At 33.7% G+C, this 11,966-nt stretch overlaps 1 protein-coding gene across 2 annotated transcripts in view; it reads left to right on the top strand.

The window, feature by feature from the left end:
• LOC126968314 (uncharacterized) overlaps positions 1–11,966 on the top strand; it is a 512,088-nt gene that overhangs the window by 471,540 nt on the left and 28,582 nt on the right. The window lies entirely within an intron of this gene.

Genomic DNA, 11,966 nt, shown 5'->3' with positions numbered 1-11,966 from the left:
AACGTAACGAAATTATTGCAGTAACAAACGAGCTTTTGCTTGCATAGCAGTTGCCTCTATCTTAAAAAACCATGAGAAAGTTCGAGACAGAACCCCACACAAAGTGCTCCATAACATTCTAAAGATACAATATATTATAATTTATTACTCTTTGTTGCTGTGATATAGCAACTTTTTATAGCAGTTCTTCAAGACATCTTCAGTAAAATATATTGGACACACAAAGAAATTCCGTTAAATGGTAAATACCTCAATCATCTGCGATTTGAATCACCTAAAGACTGAGGAAATGGTACGACACTCGATCAAGAAGAAGTTGGTCTTGCAATGAACACAAACAAGACAAAAACAATGACTAACCATTACAAGTAAACGGACACAGAATAGAATATGTTGACAGTTACATCTATCTGGGGAAACAAGTCTCATTCAACACAAACATCAACTTAGAAGAAGTAAAGAGAAGAATAACATTATGGTCGCTTAGAGAGTCGCTTAAATGGCAACTATAGCCTGCATATGAAAAAATCGTGATGGACAGTTGTATAATGCCACGCATTATACAACTGTTTTGACAGCTATATGGCTGTCAAACCTGGGCATTCACAAAAGAAATAAAACAAAAAATAGAAAAGACACAAAAAGCAATGGAGAGAAGCATGATGCGGATAAACGGCAGTGGGCTGGCCACATTGCACGCTTCACAGACAGAAGGTGGACAATAAAGACTACCAAATGGAAAGGACCACCAGGTAAAAGATGCACTGGTAGACCAAAGCAGGGATGGGCAGATGACATCGTGCAGTGGGGAGAAAATGGATTGATCAGGGCAAGGATAGGGAAAAATGGAAAAAGTTGGGGGAGGCCTATACCCAAAATGGGGCCCATAACCAAAATTATATAAGAATAAAAAATTAAATTGGTTACTTTAAATAAAACTAACACTAGATTTTTAAAGAACTTTAAATTACTTACATTTGATTGTAAAATATGGGTTATGGAATAAATGGCTTATTATATGTGTTATAGTAAAAATATAACATAAAAAATTCTTTCATGATCTAAGCTCGTCGAATAATCTAATCAAAATATAAAGATCGTATGCGTTTAGAAAGGGCTTCTCAAAGGCAATATGGTGAAGTCTAAAAAATAATATTTTAGGCTGGTGACCGGTGAAATATATATAAAAATATACATCTTTAAGCAAAATTAAATATTTTTTTTGTTAATTATGAAATATTTAGTTTTTCAATTATTCCAATATATATTTTGTTATTCCATGTAATGATATAATGCCACAGCGAAACTGTCAAACTGTGCGTCAACAATTTCATCGAATTATTTATACAAAATAATAATTTAAATTAAAAAAATATTGTATCACGAAGCAAAATAACAACTGTCCTATCTCTCAAATTGGATCACACTGCTGACAGTGTGCAAAATTAGAGTATAATCGGTTCAGTAGTTTAGGCACAAAGAAGTGGACTTCGCAGTTCTGTAAGTCGTGCGAACCCTGCGCGTACCGCGTTGAGACAATTTAAAAAGAATAGTGATGTACACAGTTTCAATACTCGAAACAAACATAAACTCGCAATTCCATCTACTAGGCTCCGTAAAATTGCTAAATCTTTTAAAGTGGATTGTGTTATATTTTATAATAAACTCCCAAATGATATTAAAATATTAACTATTAAAAAATTTAAATGTATCGTAAAAAATAAATTAACATCTTTATATGATTACTAGCTGACCCAGCAAACGTTGTATTGCCGATATTAAAATCGCGATACAAAACTGTTGATCGTAGATGGGTGAAAATTTGAAGTTGTAAAATTTTTAAAAAAATGTTAAATATATTCGTGTGTAAACCCTTAACATTTAGGAGCATGAAAAATAGATGTTGTCCGATTCTCAGACCTACCCAATATGCACTCAAAATTTCATGAGAATCGGTCAAGCCGTTTCGGAGGAGTTCAATGTTTAACACCATGACACGAGAATTTTATATATTAGATTTGAATGATAAAGATAGTTGGAATTAATGTTCTAAATTTTGTTAATGAATATTGTTATACTCATTTGAATGCTATTGTAACTTGTGTACTTCATCCTGACTTGCACTAAATTACTTATAAAGTTTTACAGTGAATAAAGATTTTTTAAATTGACTTTGACTTTGAGACATGCATGACACCTGCTTATGTGTGCGTGCGTTATATCTAACGTCTGTACGTAGTTTCCATACTGTTTTAGCTGATATATATATATATACTGTGGTAATACTTTGTCAGACGAAGCCAAGGCTTTTTTTATGACAGTAACGAACGAGACGAGCAAGACGTAATGCTGATGGTAATTGATACGCCCTTCCCCTTACAATGCAATCCCCTTCAGACCGAAAAACAGTAATGTTTACACATTACTGCTTCACGGCAGTAATAGGCGCCGTTGTGGTACCCAAAGGAACATCCCACTGGTAAAACTCTTGTTGATTTCATTCCTGATGTTGAGAATGGATAATGTTACGGTCGGCTAATATGAAAATCTGTTGAATCTTTGCGCTCAAATACAATATAGTTACGTAAGACACACGACTCGGCCTTATAGCGATTGTTTTTTTTAACCGACTTCCAAAAGGAGGAGGTTATCAATTCGATCGGGTTTTTTTATGTATTTACACCGATTACTCTCAGATATATGATCCGATTTACGCAATTCTTCCTTTGTTTGATGCGAAATAGATGCCATTTGGTCCCATAATTTTTTTTCCCCATAAACATTTACATAGTTTTCATTATATGAACATTTATATGAAAACTTTCGTCTACCTGGATGACATAATTGTTTTCTGTGTACGCCTTTTTTTTGAAGTTTTCATTCAGGTTGATTATATATTATTATTAACTGACACTAAAACGTGAAAAATAAAAGACGTTTAAAAAAACCGACCTCAAAAACTGAAAAGTATCAAATAACTAAAAATTTTATTTAACAAACCTCTTATGCAAACCTTTACCTTTCATATTAATAAATATATACTATATATATTATATAATAATATTTGTATGTGCTACATATTGATAGCTTTGAAGACGGTGCCAAGCCCTAAACAAAATAAAACTTAGTATTATAAACAGCTTAAAATGATAGAGGTTTTCATTTGTGCGCGTATCACGAATTATTACTGAATAGATTCAATTAAGTCTTATTTATTTATTTAAGGAAAATCAAAAACCAACAGCTAATACAATTCTAAGTTTAATTCCTTAGACATTTGGCCCATTTCACACATGGTACCTGGACAAAGTCGCGGGTATCAGCTAGTTTTGAATATTTTGAAAGTTTTTGAGTTCATTCATTAGTTCCATCATTTATTCCTCTTTAAACCGTGGAAACGGTTCGGAGTATTTCATAGTATACATTAGTAGGTAAAATAGATACTCAGCGTACGGCAAGGCAGAATTCGCGATTCAAAACGGGCAATCTGCTACGCGACTCAGTGACCCCGGGAGGAATTAAACCAAATTACAATACACTAAACATCCGTAATCATTATTGCTCTAAAGTCAAAACAAAACACAGAAATCTTTAACCACTACGCAAAGAAAGCTTCTCCTTAATAACATACAAAAATAAATTCTACCGGATTATAAATACGGTTCAATTTATAACGGTAATACTCATTAAAACGTCATTAGGAAGTAGTTTATCGAGGGATTATAGGCTTTATGGATTTAATTATAAGATAGTTTATTGTATAATAATGTAATAGCTTAGAGGTACACGTTTTCGAAAGTAAAATGAAAGTAGCTTGAAGCACGACTAAGGAGCTTTAATAGTTTATAATAAAATTGTAATTTTTATGTTTAAGACACGTGGTCTGAATTTACGAACTGGAAAAGGCGCTTCATGTCAAAAAACTTTAAAGTCTTTAAGTGTAAATTGTCTTAAACCAGTTCGACACATGTTTTTATATATAATATGTCTCGTGCCAGAGTCTGTCAACATCTCCTGAGGATTCCTCGCGTAGATGCGAAACACGTGTCGAATTGATTAAAGACATATGTTGGCGGAATTTACACTCAAAAAACTCACAAAATTTGGATAATGGGAGTCATCTTTTTTACGAAACAAAATTGACGTCCCATATTTGTGATCCAAGTTTATTTAATTAATTTAAATTGCGCAATGATGGGCAGACTTTAATTTTATTTTTCCTCTAAGTATTCATTATTAGAATTGTAACTTTCTTCCAAAAGTAAATTTTTCAAAGAGCTTATGAATTTTATTAAATTGGTTTCGGCTTTTAAGTGTTCTGGTAACTTGTTTTAATAGCGATATTTTTATAGCGAGGTGCGTTGTGCCGGGGCGCGTCTATGATTTTGGTGTAAAGATTTGGGTGTTTTCTTACGAACTTACTTACCTTCGAGTTCTGTACATATCACATATGTTTTAGAGTCTAAAATTAGACAGTTCCGGCTTAGCCTATAAGCAGATTAAGCACTTAGGGCATCAAGTTTCGGAGGCACCATAAACTACACCCATATAATATTCTACTGAAAAGTCAGCATGCTATTACAGGACTCCCAAGTCACTACACATTCGCCATTAAAAAAATAACTACTACTACAACTAAAGAATGCTATTATAGATGAATTCCAGGTGAAGAGTTTTAAGAAACACGTCAAAAACGAAGTAGAACTTGCCCAATGTTGCTTATACTATTTCGTACTCCTGATGTAAGTCCCAGCCCGAGAGAACAAATTTCATGTGCAAAAGCTTATAAAAATGGGGTTAATGATAAATTGAATTTATCAGTTGAAGTGGACAGAATTAATAAAAAAAAATCTCTAACCCTGATGAAACCACATTATTTTTTCCACTTGATATATATGTCTCCAAACGGCAATGTTATACCGACGATATTTTATAGAAAACGTGCCGAATATATGTATTTTTTCCCATAGTATTTTGCACAGGACGCTGACCCTAATTGAGTCTCGCTGATTTTTTTGTCAGAAAAAGTCACGAATCGTCCAAGAAGTTCAACTGACCGTAATTGTTACGTCTTTCCCATTAGTACACAGGGTCGCTCAGGATTCCTGATGGAACCCCAAATTCCTCACTTAGAGACAAAAGATTTTAATTCTCGTTACCCATTGACGTACAATAAACAAGAGACTCACACTCATGTTTAAAATTTGTCGGCAGCAAAACTCTGCGTCGGCGACTAATAGGCAGAGTTCTCGTTCACTTGGGTTTCGACCGCGCTTTGAATACAACACCACGCAATGCAGTAACAACATATGCTAACATAAAAAGGACGGACTGTCGTATTTCAGGTAAGTTGATGTTTTTAATTATTTTGCAAAGTAATCACATTTCAATTTCTAAAACAAAATGTTCTTGCCTAATGGGATCTGTGTAAGTTAATGTATACACTCGGACAATTTTTGACGACCTTTTAATAGGCGATTTGGAATCTAGTTGTATATTGTACACCAATGTCACTAGCCCAGTAATTTCACTAGCTACGGCGTTCTTCAAACTAAAACAATAATACTTGCACATTGGTGCTTCACGTCAGAAAAAGTCGCCGTCGTGGTACCCAGACTTTGTAATCTTATAATTTAAACCGAATCGAACCACCAACGATGAACAGAACTTGTGCTTCATTAACATTTCAAACTAGGTTACCATGACGCGACGTCGACCTGCAAATTTTTCTTACTTTCAATTTGAGCGCCAGCCACGCGTGTTGAAGTCACGTGTTCAAGAAAGTAAAACCTTAAGGTGGAGATTGACTTGTAGTATTTTGGCTTAATGTATCGAGTTTTTGTAATATACCAGTGGTAGGCTCTTTGCACCGGATGCTGGCTAGATTATGGGTACCACAACGGCGCCTATTTCTGTCGTGAAGCAGTAATGTATAAGCGTACGTTTCGGTCTGAAGGGCGCCGTAGCTAGTGAAATTACTGGGTAAATGAGACTTGACATCTTATGTCCCAAAGTGACGATCGCAGTTGTAGTGTCGCTCAGAATTTTTGGGTTTTTCAATAATCTTCAGTATCAATTAGCATCGGCTGAACGTCCTGCTCGTCTCGTCCCTTATTTTCATAAAAAAAGAAACCACAGACTGACTTGTAACGATAGTTTGTAATGTATCATTCGCGCGAGCACCGCGTGCTCCAATCGACTGCCGTTTTTTTGATAGCGAATCCATTTGAGTGTTACATTAGAAGTTAATCAGTTCACGTCGCATAATTCTGTACTAAACAGTAAATTCTTGTTTTCTAAGAATATTCATTAAATTCGTACCACCATTTTCGTATATATTTTGGTACAATTTGGATATCCAATATCGCTTTGTTCTTTTATTCTTTTTAAGATTACAATAACTAGATAGAATTAATGAAGCACACACAACCTCTACGTCTGACATTATGAGGACAAATGTTGCACACTTTAATTTTTCTTTCGGAGCAGGACATTCAGCTGATGGTTATTGATACGCCCTGTCCATTACAATGCAGTACCGTTCAGGATTTTTGAAAAACCTAAAAATTCTGAGCGGCACTACAATGCGCCCGTCACCTTGAGACATACAAAGATAAAAATTTCGGAGCAAAATAAATTAAAGGTAGATAAAACAATTATTACACAGCAGGTTGAAATGTTTAGAGAAGCAGAAAGAAAAATATCCGTCCCAACGAATACTTTTATAGATAATTGAAAGAGATTGTGGGAACCAAGAGTGGTCTTGTATTACGGAAAAATTTGGTGTACCTAATTTTGTAAGTGAAATATACACGGGTAATGAAGGTGGCTCAATCACTGTCTTGTGACAAAGTCTGCAATTATTTAATAAAAGAACGTATTCTGGTCCGATGTTATTTAAGTAATGTTCTCCAAGCGCAATATGATAATAAAACTGAACAAAATAATTTAATATGGACAGAAAGAACGTGAGAACCATTCAACATCTATCAACAAGAATGTGATGATTTTGCTCGGACGTACACCGAGCAAAATCAATCTGCCTGTTGAGTTAGATTTTGTAGTGATGGGCTATGTAAAGAAAACACACATACAAGGGTAATTGATAAATTGTTTATGGATATATAAAGATGCCCTTAAGACTTCACCATTATTAGGTCAAAATAGGAAAAAAAATGTCAAAATGAAAAGTCGCTACATGAGGGAATAAGCACGTGAAAGAAGCACTCCGGAAGGCCAGGCTTATGAATACGTTTACTTTCTTGGTTTGGCAATCCAGCATCAAGCAAACTATAAAATTTGTGTTAAAAGGGAAATTTTCATATCTCGCTTGATAATGGTGTCAGTCAAAAATATAAATATACCGATAACCCGAGACTGTCTACTGTGAGCGCTGTACTGTGCATATTGGTTGTTTTCTGGATCTGTCGAAAGCTTTTGACCCGGTTTCTAACTGTTCATGCTATGTAAAATTAGAGATAGGATAGATAGGATATCTCATATGTTACTCTCTTAAATCTAAGGATGTCATTTTTTTATAAATTTTTCTATAAGACCTATTAATTGATTAACAAAAAAAATTAACATAAACATAACGAGAGCATCAAAATCAGGTAGTAGTTAAGTTATAGCTAAATAAAAATAATCGTAAAACCGTCAAATTGTTTTTTAACTGACTTATAATCCGAATGTAGGACAACACACAAAATCTCCGCAATAAAGATAATATAACATTTTCATATCTTTTACATAACTTGTAGAAAGTTGTCACGTAATATTACGAACGGAACGTAAATGTCCTTCGCGCCAAATCGCTTTCATTTTGCGCCACAAGATGCGCTCGACATTGTAATGAAAACAGGGCTGCTACTTTTGAGTATAATTAATTATTGTGCTATTGTATTATATTCAGTTTATTTTTAAGTGATATCTGGCATTAAATATACAAATTGAGCTCTTACAAAATGAGCCAACCGTTCGGGTGACACAGTACAAAAAGTGTGTGCGTGTAATCTTTATGCGCGATTGAAGTAAAACTTAATAATAATAAACTTTAGGAATTATTAACAGACATTAATATATAACATTAAATAAAGCCTTGTTACCAAATAAGCACTCACTTATTACTGAGGAGCTTTGTTACATTTTTTGCTATTTTTTTTTCTCGGAAACGCTATCGATATAACTTCAACTTTTGAGCAAAATTGGCATTTTCTCTACCTAAAATAAAAGAATGCCTTTGTAATAAGTAATATTATTTAATCAAGTGAGATTTTATATATTTTACAAAGAATGATATAATGTTATATTTTTATATTATTATTCATCAGAAAATAAACACTTTTTTTTACAGATGAGGTCATTCTCAGGTTCTTGATATTCTCTTTTATGCTTATTTTTTGATGAAAGAGTAAAATTTTCCTGGGATTCCGCCATTTTTTTTGACTGATTATTATTTTCATTTTATATTCTATGTATAATTCATTAATACTTATAAAATAATTATATATAATTAAATAAAATAATTGATAAAAAGAAATTTATAAAGAAGAATTGAATGCTCACAGAATACCTTTATTTATTTATGGTGTATGTGGATGATGCAGCTATCTACTGTACTCAATAACTTATGTATTCATTTACATTTACTTTTTTGATATACTCGTGTAAGACATTGACTTTTTGACGTTTGATTATGTTTGTTGCAATATTTTACATATTATATTGTAATTGAAATTATTTGTAAGTCGATGGAAATGTAAATCTTGATATAAAAGAGTGGCAATGAGTTTCTTGCTACTTCTTCTCATTAGCTTGAGCTAAAAGGGTTGACCTTTACGAAGTAGCGGTCGATACAATAAGAAAAATATTTTTTTTGACATTCATAAGTGTCATTTCCGTGACCTACGTGAATAAATTGATTTTGATTTGATTTGAATATAAACGAATATGGCTATATTGGCTCGAACTCTTTGCCTATCCTAATAGTGGACGAAGAAACCAAAAACATTTTAACGAATGTCGCAAATGTCAGGAGAATTCTGATAACTTATATATTATTTATTACAAAAGTAGTAATAAATAAGCAAATTATACACTTGGAGATTTTCAAAAAATATTCATTCATTCATATGCTCAGTATATTGAAATGTTTTTTTAAACCATAAAATTATAACGGTTACTGCCAAATTTATGGGAACCAAATAGCAAACATTCCTCATCAAACAAAAGAAGAATCATGTAAATCGGATATTAAATCTCAAGGTAATAAATAGCGTTCCAACTCCTCTAGTTTCTTTTTAACCGACTTCAAAAAGGAGGAGATTATCAATTCGATCAGTATTTTTTGACATGAGATTTCCAGCGTAACTAAAATTCTAGATCAAAATAATTTTCATAAAAGATAAATATATTTTTTGTCTATGTCTCACTGTTTTGCTTTTTTTGATATATTTTTATAATAATTATTAATATCTGGACGACCGAGCCATGCTCGGATTTTTAAGAATGTACAAAACTTGACCAAAAACAAAAACTAATACGACATCTGCATTCGAACCGGAGTCTTCTACTTTCCGGATCACCCAATGTCATCTGAGCTATTATAGTCTTGTATATAGTGCCGAAATTTACCTTTGTATTCTGATGTTGTTGTAGCTGTTTCTCATTAAAACATTATGATAAAACTACATTTTTAAATAGAAACCTAGCTAGATCGATTGCTCGCCCCCGAAACTACCTGTATACTAAATTTCATTAAAATCGTTGTAGCCGTTTCGGAGACTCAGATTATATACATACAAGAATTGCTCGTTTAAAGGTTACACAAATTGACGATTCAGTTCCCAGTGTGATGAAGTTAGGTTCCGTTTAGAGAAATTGCACGATGCGTATTCTTGTAACAAGATACAACGTCAATTGTTAGGAGATGCTTATTTTGCCGTTCCATTGAGTTAACGTTAACACTAAATGCCTTCAGCGATATGAGTTAACTTAATAGCCCGCCCGCAATCTATTTAACAAAGTTTTAAGACACAACTAAGAAGTAGAACTAATATAGTAGCATTTTAATAGGCGCAAACAGTGTATATGCTTATAATCCTTTATAGATTTCATACTAAACAAATGCGTCATGCCGAGAAAAACCTTGTTTAACTGTAATGAAAAATGTTAGTTCAAAATAGCTGTGTAGTGTTAACTTTAACCAACAGCAAGCACTGACAATCTACAAAAAAGATTTACGGGTATGTGTAACAGCATGACGTAGTGTAAATAGCTTCAAATGCTATATTTTCACCATAAAACTTGTTTAAAAACACATTATTTGCATATTTTCTGCTTACTCTTCGCTTTAATATTAGTAGAACAATATTGGTAACTTCGAGTGAGCTTGTCGTTGGCACGCGGCTCCGATTCAGTTATGATTCAGTTAACGTTGCAGGGAATTGATAGGAGAATACCAATCTAGAACAAAACGTTAAACGATCGAAACTTAACTTCAACGATTTTGAAATTACGAGAGATTAGCACCGCTGGCTTTAAATTCGCCGCTCCGGTCAATACGCTCCTCGGAACAATCCCGGTGATTAATTTCGTCATAGTTTAGTTAAAGGTACATTTCTTTTACCGTCTTATTATTGTTTAAACCAGCATTGAAGACATCACACACAAAAGTTGCAAAATGATCTGTTACGTTCCGTTTCACGTTAATATGACCTGAATATTGTCATTGTCTTGTGTTTTCGGAGCGTAAATACTTAGAAACAACGTTTTATCTTATGCAAAATTATATTAAGAGGTTATGCTATTATTTGTTAAATTTGACTGATTTCATAGACAAACATTTAAAAATATAACAAATTATAGACTAGATGGGCTTTAAATGTTCTGATCTTACATCCCGATTTTGATCTTACAGTGCTGTTCAGGATTTTTAAAAAAACCCAAAAAATTCTGAGCGACACTACAATTGCGCTCGTCACCTTGAGACATGTTTGCCCAGTAATTTCACTAGCTACGGCCCCCTTCAGACCGGAACACAATATTGCTTATATATAACTGCTTCACGGCAGCAATAGGCGGTTTTTTTAATAAAAATAAGGGACGATACGAGCAAGGCGTTCAGCTGATGGTAATTGATACGCCCTGCTCATTACAATGCAGTGCCGCTCATGATTATTGAAAAAACCCAAAAATTCTGAGCGGCACTACAACTGCACTCGTTGAGACATAAGATGTTAAGTCTCATTTGCCCAGTAATTTCACTAGCTACGGCGTATGTCAGACTGAATCACAATATTGCTTAAACATAACTGCAGAAATAGGCGCCGTTGTGGTACCCATAATCTAGCCGGTATCCTGCACAGAAGCCTCCCAATGGTAAACGTGAAACTGGTAAAATCGTGAAAGTGGATTTAATGTAAAAATTATTTAAAAAAAGTGTGTGTGTGTGTTTATGTATGCACGCAAGAAGTTATACACCTTGGCCTAACAAAGCAAAAATCCTTAGATTTATTTATTCCTCGTGCTATTCTACGTTTGTAGAAAGAACAATATTGTAAAAATCTTGCAACAATGGCTTTGACAATTAATTATTAAATAATGAATACGGCTGTACGGGCTTGCACCCTTTGCCTATCCTATAATGGACGAAGTAACCAAAAAAAAAATAACGAATGTCGCAACCGTCAGAAAATTTTAGGAACCAACTCCACCCTGTTACTTTTGTGTTACAGTGATGCGCACGCATCTTAAAATTTCACTCTCATCATATTTTCATAACGCGCCTAAAGAAGTTACAGAACATTAATAAATGAATTAACTACCTATATAGCAAATACATTGAAGTGGGCGTTACTTTGCGGAAATCCATAATTATCTAAATGTGCGATAATTTGCGAAACACAAGAATTACTGCCGACAAACTGCTGCGCAGTTTGGCAGAATACTATGTTTATATCGCTATG

The sequence above is a fragment of the Leptidea sinapis genome, chromosome 15 (genome assembly GCF_905404315.1).
Source record: "Leptidea sinapis chromosome 15, ilLepSina1.1, whole genome shotgun sequence".
Lineage (NCBI taxonomy): Eukaryota > Metazoa > Arthropoda > Insecta > Lepidoptera > Pieridae > Leptidea > Leptidea sinapis.
The sequence above is the reverse complement of the archived record's forward strand: the minus strand, read 5'-3'. Positions and strand labels throughout refer to the sequence as shown.